The 15,800-nt window shown below is 45.1% G+C and overlaps 1 protein-coding gene across 2 annotated transcripts in view; it reads right to left on the bottom strand.

Moving 5' to 3' along the window:
• The window catches only part of ZNF827 (zinc finger protein 827), a 174,523-nt gene that overhangs the window by 76,873 nt on the left and 81,850 nt on the right, over positions 1–15,800 (bottom strand). The window lies entirely within an intron of this gene.

Below are 15,800 nucleotides of genomic sequence, written 5' to 3'. Positions count from 1 at the left end.
AAACCTCCCAGGTTATAATAAGGATCCAATTCACTGGCTTGCTTGAGGTGTGGCCATTTAGATGTTTGGTTTTAAGCACGAAGCCACACATTGACTCTGCAAGGCGGGAGTATCTTTATATCCATGTGCTCATTAAGAGGAAATAATAGAACATCTCAGAAACAAGGAGGGGTAATTAGCCCAGCCATTAATTTAGGTCACTTTAAAATAAGGTCACACTTTCAAATCAATAAGCATTTCTTAGTCACTGCTCAGTATTTCACATGGCCTCAGTCCTGTGCAAGCGGTGAGAGCAGAGGAAATACTCATTGAGAAAAGAGAATATGGTGATGGGTTGGACAGTCATGCCCCCAAAACAGAAGTTAAGAATGAACCAAAAATGATCTTACTTGGGGTTTTAAAAAAAAAAAAGTGTCCACAGGTATTAAAACCTGAAGATGAATTAAGGATATCCAAATGAACTTATCCTGGATTATCCAGGAAGGTGCTAAATCCTTTGACAAGTATCCTTAAGACATTCAGACATTCGGAAGACTCAGACATCCTGAAAGGCAGACAATTGTCTGTTACTGTATCCCAACCTCTGCTTCATCGATCAAACCCAGCACGATGGTGTCTGTAGAAGGAATTCCTGCCTTCCTCCAAGGCAGGGATCCTCAAACTTTTTAAGTAGGGGGACAGTTCACAGTTTCTCTAACCTTTGTATATCCAGACTATAGTTTTTAAAAAAACAAACATAGGCTGGGGTGATAGCACAGCAGTGAGGGTGTTTGCTGTGCACGTGGCTGACCCAGGACAGACATGGGTTCGATCCCAGGCATCTGTTGGTCCCCCAAGCCTGCCAAGAGCGATTTCTGAGTGCAGAGCCAGGAGTAACACTTCAGGTGTGGCCCAACCTCCCAAAAGAATAACTATGAACAATAACATCATGGGTTATAATTGGAGGAACCCCTACCCAAGACTGAGAGGACAAGTAGAGTTACAGAGAGGAGGGGAGTTGGAGAGTGTGGTACACATCCCATATATGTGCACTGCAGGCCGGGATGAGGCAACTTCTAAGGACAGGATAAATGTCCTTGGCAGACCTTGTGTGGCTTGTGGGCCATAGTTTGAGGACCTCTGCTCTAAAGCCGGTGCTGCTTCTTCAGCCCCAGCAGAGGAGTCCTCACCTCACACCTTTATGAGCTCCTTGGTCTAGGTCTGACCAAGGGGTCTCAAACTCGAGGCTCTCCGTACAACATTTTGTGGCCCTGCCCTAGAGGAATCTCTTTTTGTTTTGTTTTGTTATAGTTGTTTGGGTCACACCACCCAAGGTTCAAGGCTTACTACTGATTTTGCACTCAAGGATCACCCCGACTTTGCCTCCTGCGGCCCCCAGGTAAATTGAGTTTGAGACCCCTGGAGCCAGGCTTGAGATAAATGAGTGCCTGCTTTTTGGAAGCACCATTTCAAGATATTGAAGTTTTTAGCTGCTCCTACCCAGATAAGAGACTGGAGCAAGGCAGCTCCTAGTCAAGGATGGCTGGGAGTCTCCAGAAACAAAAAGGCCAGGAAGCTCTTCTCTATCCTTTGGATTTCAAATTGGTGAGATTTTTAGATGACTAGAGAATGGATTCCTGCTGCATGATTTGCGTTCATTTGGTTTTGTGGGGGAAGGTATACCCAGTTATGCTCAGGGATTCTTCTGATTCTAAACTCAGGAACTGGGGCTGGCAGTGCTCCGGGAAACACATAGGATGCAAAAGATCAAACCTGGGTCAGCTATGTGCAAGGCAAGCGCCCTCCCTGCTACTATGGCTCCAGCCTGGTTTGCAGTCATTTGAGCAGATTCCAAGATGGATGGAGAGATAGCTACAAAATAAGGGCCAGGATTGGACAGGTGGTCTGTGTTCTGTCTGGTCAGGAGATGTGAACTGAGAATCTTCATTAGAAACAGGAGGCTGGAAAAGGTGACCCTCAACTTTCAAAGTGGGAGATGGGTGAAATCCTTAGTCCATAGTAAAGTCCCACTAAGTGCATGCAGAGAAGCAGAAGAGCATTTTCCTGGAATGATTCAAATTAACAGGGCACTGCCTGAGTGCTCCAATGTCACTAGTATATACTCATTGTTCTTGTGTCTCCTGACATACTACACATGCTTCTCAGGGAAAATCATTTAGATTTTGCCAGCAATAAAAGTGCAGACAACTGTTGTATTTCATTTAGAGCCGTTCTTCCCCCACCCTCACTCCATTCCTGCCAAGTTAGTGTTTTTATCCCCCCCTCCCTGCTTTGTGTCTGGAAAACTCATAAAACCAAATTCATTGATCCAATTATGCTAAAAAGAAAGAACACGAAAGGAAGACTAGAAAGATGTTTGCGTTATGTGCTTACTTTCTTTGCCTCCATATCCAGTTGCTTTGCATTCTCTTGCTGTACTGACCCCTGACCTCTGGCCCCTGAAGCATTTTTTGACCAAATAGCTATTCTGTCTTTCCACAAGACCACCCTAAAGTAACATCAAAACAGGGAAAAGCACATACAAGGCAGAAGGACCAACTCAGGATTCTCAGAGCCCATGAAAAAGTCCAAGCCAAGCACAATGAAATACTAGGAAACCATTAATTTCATTTAAAAATCAAAAGTTCCATAAAATAAAGAACAGAACCAGAAAGAAAGCTCTGGGATTTTATCTGCCTGCTATCTCCCTTCCCCCAGTCTTACCCCTAGATTAAAAAAAAAAATTAAAGTATCTATTTGCACCACTGGATTTAATGAAATTAGTTTTGAAAAGCTACTTGGGATAATTTCAAGTACAATTTTCATGAAGTGCTTTCTCCCCTATGACAACTCTTGACCTTTCAGAAGTGCAAAAAAACACTTTAGTATATTTTAATCTATGTGCACAGAGAAGGGGTTTCAAACTCAGATCTCTGTCGGTGAGACAGAAACGGGGTGCTTCATGCACAGCGGCACCACCACTGTGCACCTCGGAGTTTCCCAGCCCCGATACCACTGACCTCCCTGGCCAGATGAGTCCTTGGCTATGCTGTGCACTGGGATTTTCAACTGCATCCCTGGTCTCTACCTTCTGACTACCATTTGCTCAGTCCTGCAGTTGAGAGAACCACAGACATGGTCTCTGTGGGCCCAAATCAGCCCTCACAGGAAAGCAATGTTGTTGAGTCTTTGTACATGCTTGCTCATACAGCTCCAGATTTCATCAGCATGAGAGAAGAAAAAGTCCTCTCTTCAGATCTTGCATAGGCCACACTGCAGCCACCAGCTTCTCAGCCTGGCCTCCAGGCTGGCCAGCACGCAGGAGGCAAATTGACTAACTTTTGAAAAGGGTTTTTAGTTAGCGCTTCCCTCACCAAGTCAGGATGGCTCTTCCCCTCTGCTCACAGCATTCTCACAAAACAATGACTAAATCTATTGTTTCTCTCCTGACTTGGATGCCATGCCCAGGAAGAAGTCTGCACAAGGAAGACTTTACATGTTCCATCACTGCCCAGCTACATTCAGCTCCTCTGGGGCCTGTTCCTAAAACAGACCAAGCTGAACTTGGCCCTGGGTCAACCCATCCTGCTGTGCCAAGAAAGAAATTGACACAAGAAAAAAGATGGGAGATGGGGTATTACTGGCAGTCAAGGTCCTGGTGCTAGGTTGTAGATGATCATTGTAACCCTCATTTGGAGGAGGCATGATCTTTCTAGGATCAAGAAAAGGGTGTCCTCACTTACTTCAATGCTCTCAAAGGTGAAAGGTAATTGCATACACCCATGTAATGATAAGACAGTAGTTACAATACGGGGGGAGAGGGCACTGGTCTTGCATGGGGCTGACCTAGGTTTGATCCCAAGAATCCTATATGATACCCCAAGCATCACCTGCCACCAGAAGTTACCCTCAAGCATCACTGGCTGTGGCCCCACAGCAAACAAACCAAAAAGGATGACGCAGAATTTTGTATTTGGAGGTTGACAGTGCTAGGTCTGCAAGGTTGCTTTGGAAGAGTGGGTTCAGGGATGAAATAAGCTGAAACTGGCTGGCAACAGAATGGGGGACAGTACAGCGAAGCCCACATCATTGTCTTTCTCTTGCCATAAACATGCTGTGTATTAGCTGCCCAAGATTTCCCTCCTCTCTCTGGCTTTTTCGCTGCAGTCATTTTGCTCTTATGAAATGTGGACGAGGCACTACATGCCATGGTGGGTGTCAGAGTAGAATTCAAAGGCAGGCAGCTGGGATGTGAATGAATGAGCAGACAAGCATCAGCGGTTCTCTGAGAGAAGGAATTAAAACACAGTGTGGGAAGAGGCGTCCAGGAAGACCCGAAGCACAAAGAGGGCATTATCCTGGCCCTTGGGTGTCAGGGAGTATCATGTTGTCTGGCCCTGCCAGTCACAACTGGCAGCCTCCGAAGGGCACAGAGAAGCTGCTCTATTTTGGGCTCCATTGTCTCATCAAACCTGCCTGAGAGGAAGAGCCTCTCCCCAGTTCCTGAGTAAAAACACTGCCAGGTCCATCACTTGGTAATTCTTGGATAGTCCAGAACCTTATGGCCTCTGCAAATGCACAGATTCTGAGTCAGGGGGTCCCTTACAGTCCTCCTCTCAGAAAGAGAATGACTCAGGGCTTCTCTGGAAATCTACTTCCTGTAAGCAAATAAAATATATGCCTAACAATTGTACCAGAGGCTACTACCAACCCCTGAGCCATTCCATTTTGGGAAAGACTGTTCTGGTAGGTCCAGTCCTCCACGTTAATCCAGTGAATCCTGTGAGAGGATTTAGGGTAAGTCTTTTTTCTTTCTTGTTGTCTTTGCCCCAACACATTACCAAAGACAAGGGAAAGGCAAGGGAGATGTGAAGAAATGGGAGGGAGAGAGAGAGAGAAAGAGGGAGAGAAAAAAGGGAGAGAGAGGGAGAGGGAGAGAGGAGGAGAAAGAGGGAGGGAGAGAAAAAGGAGAGGGAGATGAAGAGGGAGAGAGAAGAGAGAAAGAGAGAGATATGGGAGAAGTCTTCTGTTTTGTTATAGAAGATTTGTCCCTCTTGGCCAGCAATGGTTCTTCTCTCTCACTTGAGAGATCCTGACTTTAGTGACTCCCCTGTAATTTTCCTGACCTGGCTGTTCTTCTAACCTTGGGATCTCTAATTTCCTCTACACTAGGGAGCCCCACATTCCATTGGACCAAGAAATTGACAATATTCTAGGCCAGTGATGGCTAACCTTTTAGAGCCTGAGTGCCCAAACTGCTGCACAATGCCTGGTCCTTCCAATGGCCAGTCCAGCCCTGTTGCCAGGTGAGCTGAAAAGCAGATATGGGCACGGCACACTCGCCTCCCGCCACGCCGCATATCTTAATTGTGGACCCCTTCCCAAGTGCCAGCTACAAGGCCTTTGTGTGCCACTGCTGGCACGCGTGCCATAGGTCCACCATCGAAGCTCTAGGCTGACGGTCTTCAAGCACCAGGTAACAGAAACACGGAAAATTACTGATCTACCAATAGGTAAAGCACTTGCTTTGCATGCAGCCATGATGGCCGTGACATTAGTTTGAACCCCCAACATCAGATATAGTCCCCAGAGCACTGATAGGGGTCATTCCTGAGCACAGAGCCAGAAGCAATTCTAAGTACTATTGGTTATGGCCCTAATCCTACCCACCCCTGTCAAAGAAAAGAAGACTGAAAGCAAGCAATGCGTTCATGGAACTGTTTCCTTCTGCTTTCAGAGGGAAGGAAAGGGAAGGGAGGAGAAGCAAGGAAAAGCACATGGAAGATAGTCAGGTAAAGCTGGACATGGTTGTGGTCCAGTAAGGCTTCCTGCCTTTACTATGTCTCCCTTCCCCATTTCTGGCCCCCAGAGCTCATCTTCCCTTCCTCACACATTGGCCACACCAAAATACACGACTCTGCCCAAAGGACCTGCTTTTGTGGGTAGCTCCCACCACCCAAATTCCACCACTATTCCCAGGACTGGCTGCTCCCCACCCTCATCACCACTTTCCCACTTTGAAAACCACCATTTCTTCCTCAGAGTCCAAGAGTTATTATTTTGATTGTGATCTGCTAGTTTTTTTGCTTTAGTGATTCTGATTCTAAATTGAATCATATTTGCATCTGGACTTCCTTCACTTTGACCGAGCTCCTCAAACTGCTTTCAATGGGTCCCTGAAGACACAATCTCACACGACTTACATGGCAGCTGAGCATTCCCTTGACTAGACAGAGAACACATCTTTCTCCAGTGTCAATCAAAATTGCATGGGGCCATTGTTGTGAATGAGGCAGCTTGAACAGACAATACATATGACCTTTCAAATCAGCGTTTTCATGGCTTTCAGATAAATACCTTGAAGAGGTATTAGATGGGTATTGGTGGGTAACACGATATAGGTAATAGACTCTATGGCCCCTGGTCAGCCATTATTAGGTACTGTTCCTTTAAAGATGAAGATAGCAGTACTCAGAAGCCTCCCCCCGCCCCTTGTAACTGCTGTAGGATGAGTTGTACTGGGAGTATATAAAGTTGCAGGCTGAAGTCTTGGGGGTGGTGGGGTGGTGCGGGGAGCTAGAAGATTCTGCCTCTCCTTCTGGATGGTCACTGTTTACCAAACTCCCAGCTCCTGCTGCCTTTTGCCTCCTACTGCTTGGGCCCTAACACTAACAACATAGTACCTTTCTTAAGGAATCTCCTCACTGTTTTCCCCTTTTTCCCTTCTTAAACACTCCACCTATCACCCTATTCAGATGCCTCCCTTTTCCTTCCTTGAGATACACTTTCTGTCCACACTGTCCATCTCACCTCCAGGTGCTAGTGACCTTGCCCACAATGTAGTGACTGCAAGGATTGTTGGGAACATTGGATCCCCCTGAACTTTCTCTTTATTTCCACAAGCTGGCAGAAAGCCTGGCACAGTGAATGGGGCTCGTGTGTGTTTGGCTCTATACAGGCAGGGTATACAACAGGCACAGGAAGCCTAACTTGTGCACAGGCTGACATTAGCTATGAGGGTGAACACAATGGAAGGCCCCCAAATGCAAACAGGCAGTTAGAGCTACCCATTCTCTCCCCCAGACTATAACTCACAAGGCCCCAATCAGCCCTGTAGTGTAGGGAGAAGCTCAGAAGAGCTCTAACAGCCATGTCTAGCACCTTCATTCTGTCACTCTACTGAAGAAAAGATTTTTTTTTTTTTTTTTTTTTGTATTTTGGGTCACACTCGGCGGTGCTCAGGGGTTACTCCTGGCTGACTGCTCAGAAATAGCTCCTGGCAGGCACGGGGGACCATATGGGACACCGAGATTCGAACCAACCACCTTAGGTTCTGGATGTGCTATCTCTCTGGGCCCAAGAAAAGATCTTTCATCTCTAACTTGTCCTGCTCAAAGATACAACATTCTTGGGTTGGGCCGCAAAACATACAGTGCAGGTATGAAATTTGGTTCTTGCAGCCATTGGGTTTATTGCTTAACACGTTGGAGGTACAACAAGGCAGGCTGAGAGGGACCAAGAATGAAGATCGGGCCACCCCTATCAGTGACAGCGCTGCTCCTTTCACACTCTCCCTGGATTGGGACCTTCCCCAACATCCATGTGGAGGGAGGAGTCAGATTGGGGCTTCTAGATGCACACCTCTCTTTTGCTCTTTCTCTTTCTCCCGCATTTCTCTCTCTCTCTTTCTCTCTCTCTCTCTCTCTCTCTCACACACACACACACACTCACACTCACACTCACACTATACATGCTCACTGCCTCACTCTTCCTCTTCCATTGATCAATCCTGAGTCAAAGAAACAGAACATTTACTCCCACAAAGCAAGAAAAGTGGAGTCATTTTTTTTGCTCTATTTCTACTATTCAAGGACTTCCAAGATTTCGAAAGGAGGCTAGAATTTCCTCCTTCTGTTGAGGAATAGCAGAAGAGATTTCTTGTCCAAAATGAAAGAAAGGCATGGTCTCTGAACTCGGCAATAGATACAGCTGAGGACAGGGTTGTTTTATACAGTGTGAGGTGGAGAATCAAAGGAGGCTTTTCCTACCCAAATAAAGTAACAATTTCAAAAGAAAAGCCTTCCAATAATTTTGAGCACGCATTAAACACACACACACACACACACACACACACCATGCATATACATCTATTTTATTTATTTACTTATTTTGGCTTTGAAGTCCCTGTGGCTAATTCCTGGCCCTCCACTTGGGATCATACCTGTCATTGCAAAGCGACCATATGCAGTGGCAAAGATTAAACCCCGGCCAGCCACATGTAAGAAAAGGGCCTTAATCACTGTACCATCATTCCAGCCCTATGTATAGCATACTTTTTTATTTTTGGTTTTTTTTTTTTTTTTTTTTTTTTTTTGGTTTTTTGGGTCACACCCGGCTGTGCTCAGGAGTTACTCCTGGCTGTCTGCTCAAAAATAGCTCCTGGCAGGCACGGGGGACCATATGGGACACCGGGATTCGAACCAACTACCTTTGGTCCTGGATGGGCTGCTTGCAAGGCAAACACCGCTGTGCTATCTCTCCGGGCCCTTGGTTTTTGGTTTTTGGGTCACACCCGGCAGCGCTCAGGGGTTACTTCTGGCTCTACGCTCAGAAATCGCTCCTGGCAGGCTCGGGGGACTATATGGGATGCCGGGATTCGAACCACTGTCCTGCATGCAAAGCAAATGCTTTACCTCCATGCTATCTCTCCGGTCCCTTATACACCATACTTTTAACACATTTAGCCCCAGAACAGACCAGGATAACTGAGCAAACCAGGAGATGTTTGCCAAAGAAATAACAGCTGTAAATTTGAGAACAGCCACAAAATTTAAGAATTCATTAAACAATGACTTCAATGAAATCATTTTTCAGGAAGTAAGGTCAGTCTTCACAATCTAAAGTTAGGAGAATTTTGCTAAAAATAACGAGGCTGATTTTTTTAAAATCCACTGTGCATGAACGTGTGCGCGCACACACACAAACTACATCACAGTAATTTTTTAATTAAACAATTGCAAAGACATTAGATCAGAATGGACCTTTTGAATTAGGTCACCCAAACAATACATGAACCAGTGTTTTCCTTGGGCCTTAGTACCTGGCTGCTGGGTAAAGAGCAGGAACAATGGTCCAGAGCATTCAGGCTTGCTAGATTCACAGGAGACCTAGACCAGCAGGGAGTCAGCTCAGAATTGTCTTCAAAGATACACAACGCCTCAGCAGGTGCCCCAGGTTGTTTGTTTGCAGCATAAGGGGCACAAATAGGCCCTGGGGGGAATAAAACCAACAGAGCTCTACTTTCAAAAGTGATGGAAAGCTAGTGAGGCATCTCAGTCTCTTTCAGAGGCCTCAGAAATGTCTTTCTCTACCAGCACCACAAACTTAATGCCTTTTCTTCATGGAGTTTTTGACTGGCCTTGCATCCTCTCAACTGCCTGACACTGTTCCTGTGGACCAGACACAGTCCAAGGCTTGAAGGTGTGGGGTGTTGGGAGAAGGTTTGGGGATGGCCCCGCCCTGTGTTCCAAGGACAGGAGATGGTGACCAGTTGGCATCCACCCATCCCCTCAACATTGTGGCATGGGGTTCTCCTGTTCAAATGGCAACCAAGAACAAAATCCTTCAATCCCCATATGGATCTGCTTCTCTAGCAACCAAGGAGTTCCTTGGGGGATCAGTCTCATCTACTCAACTCCAAGTATCCTAGTGCTCATGTGAAATCTTTCCCAACTATCTTGTTTGCTTTCATTTAATGATCTTACTAGAAATTAGTGAAATAAGTGCATTTAATTGTACGTCTGCCGTTTGGTATAGTTCCAAATGATCTCATTAAAACTAGTTATAATTATTATCCTTTACTGTTTAATCAATCTAAGCTCTGTCAGCCTCTCAATGAGTGGGGTTAAAGAGTCTAAATCTGGGCTGGAGAGATAGCACAGCAGTAGGCTTTTGCCTTGCACAGAGTCGACCCAGTAGGAATAGTTTCGAATCCAGCATCCCACATGGTTCCCTGAACCTGCCAGGAGTGACTTTTGAGTGCAGAGCCAGGAATAACCCCTGAACCCCTGAGTGCTGCCAGGTATGACCCCAAAACTGAAAAAAGAATCTAAATCTGGGGCTGGAGAGATAGTATAGCGAATAGTATAGTTCGCTTGCCAAGCATGTAACTGATGTAGATTTGATCCTTGGCATTCTATATTACTTCCTGAATACTGTTAGGAGTGATTCTTGAGTGCAGAGCCAGGAGTGACCCCTGACCACTGGTGTGTTTCCCACCCACCCCCAATCAAGGAGACAAAAATAAGTATTCAGATCTTCCAGGATTATGAGGCTGAAGAAAGGGAGAAAGGTGGATATTTTAACTAGAATTCCTGAAAAGCCAGTCAAAAATCCTGCTAAGATATTTAAAACCTGTCCAAAAACAAGGTTTGCTGCTGTCAGGTGATAGGTCAGTCCCACAACGGAGGAGAGACAAGTCATAGAGTCATCAGTGGCCAAAGAAGCAACACATTGAATTTCATTAACTAAAACTTCACCAAACTTTTCAGTATTTTCCACTCACAGATGTTAAAAGGGTTTTAATTTATTCAGAGAAGTTAAAAATGCTCTTCTTAGGTGTTGTTAAAATGGAGAAAGGAGAATGAGTGAATGAATAGAAGGGGGTGGATGGAGGCCTGTGTAGAAGGACACTCCCTCCATTCCTCCCTCCCATCATTCCATCTTTGTGTTCCCAAAACCAATGCAGAGATGCCTGGAAACCAGTTAGAAACCCAACCAGCTGGGGCCAGAGAGATAGCATGGAAGCAGGGTGTTTGCCTTGCATTCAGGACAGTGGTTTGAATCCCGGCATCCCACATGGTCCCTGGAGCCTGCCAGGATGGATCTCTGAGCATAGAGTAACCCCTGAGCACTGCCGGGTGTGACCCAAAATCCAAAAACAAAAAAGAAACCCAACCAGTTAGAAAGTCAACAGGTCTTGGGCCCAGAGAGATAGCACAGCGGCGTTTGCCTTGCAAGCAGCCGATCCAGGACCAAAGGTGGTTGGTTCGAATCCTGGTGTCCCATATGGTCCCCCATGCCTGCCAGGAGCTATTTCTGAGCAGACAGCCAGGAGTAACCCCTGAGCACCTCCGGGTGTGGCCCAAAAACCAAAAAAAAAAAAAAAAAAAAGAAAAAAAAAGTCAACAGGTCTTCAGGAGCCTGGAGAATTAGGACACTGTCTCTCAATGTCAGTGAAGAAAGAAGCCATAGAGGAAAAAAAAAAGGACAGTAAGACATGAGCAGAAAGACAGACTGAAAAGCAAAGGCAATTTCAAGTGGTTTTTACTTAACTCTTGTACAATCTTGACATGTTTTTTGCCAACAAATGAGCCTGATTAGTACAAGAGAAAGGGTGCTTGCTCTGGCTGGGGACCTGTGGACACTGACACTGAGAGACAGTGTCCTAATTCCCCAGGCTCCTGAAGACCTGCAGAGACCCTTGCTGTATCATAGCTGTGCTGCCCTTCCAAATGCTTTGTTTGAGGCCACATCCAGGTCAGGGGCCATTTGGCATGCTGAGATTAATTATACTGGGGCTCCTGCATGCCAAGCAGGTGTTGAAACATCTTTTTGTCCGGCCCTCCAATTTGGTTTTTAATCAAGAGACATACAAGAAACACAAATGGTTCCTTTTCTGGTTTCCTGAAGAAGGTAAAGAGCTACAAGAGTGAGCCAGCCTTTGGGGGCGGGGAAGGTGTCCCCTCAAACTAAGAAGGCTCTAAAACCTAAACATGTAGCTACTCTGACTCCACTTGTCCCCTAGAGAGCTGAGGAAAAAAGAAGTAGACAGGAAGGGCCTTCTTAAGGAGAAACCACAAGTCAGGAGAAAAGAGCTTAAACTCTACTAAGATGGGACAAAGAGGGTATAAAAGTTGTGGTGCAAGTAACTTAAACGAGACAACCACCTGTCTTGATTCCATCATCCTCTAACTTCCCAGCTGTATTCATGAACATGGCTTTTGAAAGACTCAGGAAAATAAAAGTATTATCTATCACTCAATATGTTGACTAAATCAGTACCAACCATTTCCAAGTTCCAAGTCCCACCAAGAATGTCCAAACAAAGACGGAGGCAGGAGGGCGCTGGGCAGTGCTGGCCCACAAGGTAGCGATGACTTGTTGGGCCTCATGACTCCTGGGGCTGTGCTAAGGACCTTTCTTCCTTTGGACTTCAGGCACTATTAAATGTACTTTTGCAACATGGCATGGACCAAAAGAACTTCCGGTTATGGTGTACCCAAAAATGTACCCACCCATAGAAGCAATAAAAATCTTGGAGGGCTGTAACAGGGACATATATAAGGTAAAGACAAGGGTTATTTTGTGGGGGTCCAGACAGCAGTGGTGAGAACTAAAGCCCACATCTCTAACTGATTCTTCAATAGCGTCCCTCAGCATCTGATGTGGGACCAAAGATAAAATGTGTGTTTGTATGTGGTGTCATGTGTCTCTTCCACTTCTCTGTGATGAAGATAAAGGACACAATATAGGAAAGGCCATGGGAAACCAGGAAGTGGGCACAAATCCAGCAGCTGCCCTTGACTTAGGAAACAGGAAGTAAACTCTCAATACAACATCGGATGGTTCAAAGTGGGGAGGATGTACAAGGGGTCAGCAGAGAACTGGCTGAGCAGTTTCCTTCATAAAGAACACAGCATACTCTGGTAGAGAGCTAAGGGTCTCCTGGTGCAACATCTTCTATCATTGGTTACTGTGGGTCTTACACTCACATATATCCCACAGTCCTGGCTGACATAACTGTGGCCAGCACCCACAGAGTCCAGGGTAGATTCCCTAAGGGGTTCCCTTCCACAGAAAGGTCAGCATGACCATGACAGAAAATAAAGATTAGTAAAACAGTCATCCTAACTGTGGGGAATGACAGCCTGAAAGGTTAAGGAGAGGATGGGGAGGGACGAGAGGGTATGAGAGATGACAATGTGGGACTGAGGCCATCACCTCTCCCCAGCTGGGAGATATGTCCTGAGTGAAAACACAAGCCCAGTGTTTGACCTGCTACTCAAATATCTGTAGCCACAAAGCAGGGGGACTTCCCAGAAAACTAAGCTTCTTCTTAGATTCCTCTTCACCCAATGGTGCTGGCTAATGGCCTCTCTGGGCGATGGATAATATGGTATCAATATTAGTTTTAACAAGAAAACAGAAAAGGACTCAGAAATATGGGGGCGTAGGGAACACCATATCCCAAATGCACCTATTCTAGGTGCCCTCATTGGCTTTACTCAGTGGATCAAGAGGGCTGAAAGGCCTGCCTGGTGCCTTTTGCACAAAGACCCCTGATCTTTTGCCCTCCCCTCAATCCTACTTTTGTCAATTCCAACTTCTTCCCATGTGGTTACATAGCATCAGAAACTCTCATGAAGGTGAGGCTGTGAAATTCATGCCAGAGTCCCTGCCTGGGTCCAGGGACCAGGAGTCAATGCAAACGTCCATGATTACATCCACCCATGCAAGTTGGCTATGGGCCAATGATGATAAATAAGAGTGAGAGGAGAGAGAGAGAGAGAGAGAGAGAGAGAGAGAGAGAGAGAGAGAGAGAGAGAGAGAGAGAGAGAGAGAGAGAGAGAGAGAGAGAGAGAGAGAGAGAGAGAGAGAGAGAAAGAGAGAGAGAGAGACCTTTAGAGCTTGGTTTCTGAGAGTCACAGGCCACAATGTAGAAGGCAGGGGAAGCCAGCCACCCTGAAGTGTGGAGGCTCAAAGGCTTACAGACAAAAATAAGCCCAGGGGTTACCAGTCAAAGAGGAGGGCAGAATGTGATGGCTGCCGGGAGAGGCTGGTGGAAGAAATTTCTCTGTTCTGGCTGGGAGAATATAGACACAAGCTCTCCAAGAGTTCCCAACAGCGACTTCAGTCCTGGGCCTGTCTATGTGGTCAGGTCAATCACAACTGGATCTCCCCAGCAGTCACTCAGACTGAGCCCTTCAAGAAAAGCATTATCTCAGCATCTAAACATGTCATATTTTCAACCTTCTTTTAGTGATCTGTTCCTATACAGTCATTACACTCTAAACTTTTCCAGTTGGCAGAATTTTCAAGCAGTAAAAGAAAGAAAGAAGGCATCTGAGTCTTTATTGACGAATGCAGCTTCCTGACCATGGGAAGGGACTATGGATCCTGACTATGGGATATCCTGACTCTTGGTTAAAAGCTATATGGTGTGAGGAAATGATCCACTAGGGGCCCACAGCTGGGCATGCTCACTAGAAGTTGTTTTGTTTAAAAAACCTCCACCACCAACAACAATAATAAAGCAATTAGCCATTTCAAATGCACATGCAAAAATATTCCTGGTCATGACAAATAGAGAAATCAAAGGAAGTCATTGCCATGATAAAGGTAGTCAATAAATTAGACTTCATAAACTTTATATCTGGAAACTAAATATTGTGCTAAGCGAAAACTACAGACTTTCATTTTAATATTAAACAAGTCTAAAATTTAATCCACATTTTGGAATGATGGAAAATGTACTGTTACTTGTAAAAGAGGGAAATACATTAAGGAATTTTTACAACTTAAGACTAAAAAGACATAGAAGTCAGAGCTAAGGATGAGGCTCAAGAGTTCGTGCAACCGTGAGCTCCATCCCTGGCACAGCACAGCATCATTGTCCCCTGGGCATGGCTGGGTGGGGCTGCCCATAATAGTATTAATATGACAAGGCCAAACAATTCAATTAAAAAGAGGGGAAATTTTTATAGATGTACACAAAAATAAGCTCAACACTACTAGTCACCAGGGAATACAAATTAAGACCACAATGAAATGGTAGTTCACACCCAGGCTGATGGTAATAATAAAAAAGACTGTTCAAGTTTTGGCAAGGATGTGAAGGAACTAGGACTCTCATGCATCATGAGTGATGAGGTAAGGCGGTACAGTTGTTCTGGAAAACAGTTTGATAAGCCCTCAAAACATGAAAGACAGAGTTACCACTCAACCTCAATAAGAAATAATTCCATTCCTAGATATACTTTCAAGTGAGGCAAAATATATGCCCACTAAGAAACTTGCCCATGAATGTTGACAGCAGATCAAGAGTTGGCCAACACCCATATTTCCTCTTCGGGTGAATAAAATGTGGCATATCCAGTTTATATTATGCATAAAAATTTGCATGGTATCATTGTTAGCACCATTCCAATAACACCCATTAGAATATTGCTCAGCCATATAAAAGAAGAAAGCACTAATGGTATACTGGACAACACAGATGGACTTTGGGAGCACTATGTGAGATGGAAGAAGTCAGTTCCAAAAGACCACACAGACATGACCTCATTTCTCTAAGCGTAGCGAGAATAGGGAAACTGAGTGAGGCAGAAATTGGCTAGGGGCAGGGCTGTGATTTGAACCAAGGTGTGAATGTTAACAGTCATAAAGTATTTTGGAAGAGAAATTAAAATTTTTAATTTTCTTCAGATGAAACAATGACTGCACAACACTGTGAATACACAACAACTATTGGGTTTTGCAGGCTTGCACTGTTTGCTTTGTTTGAAATTTCGCATGCTCTTGTTTATTTTTTTCATCCAATTTTATTTAGACTCTGGGATTGTGAGTTGCACATTCTTAAGTGGATCCATTTTACAGGATGTGAGTTAGACCTTCAATAAAGATGCTTTTAAAGATAGCTAAAGGCAACAGAAACAAAGACCATGAGAACTGGTCTTCTGTAGGAAGCATACATGGGAAGTGTGAAAACACAGTGACATTGTAAGAGGAAAGTGGTCAGCTGGGAGGAGGGGCTGCAGAAT

This window comes from Suncus etruscus, chromosome 3 (genome assembly GCF_024139225.1).
Source record: "Suncus etruscus isolate mSunEtr1 chromosome 3, mSunEtr1.pri.cur, whole genome shotgun sequence".
Classification (NCBI taxonomy): domain Eukaryota; kingdom Metazoa; phylum Chordata; class Mammalia; order Eulipotyphla; family Soricidae; genus Suncus; species Suncus etruscus.
The sequence above is the reverse complement of the archived record's forward strand: the minus strand, read 5'-3'. Positions and strand labels throughout refer to the sequence as shown.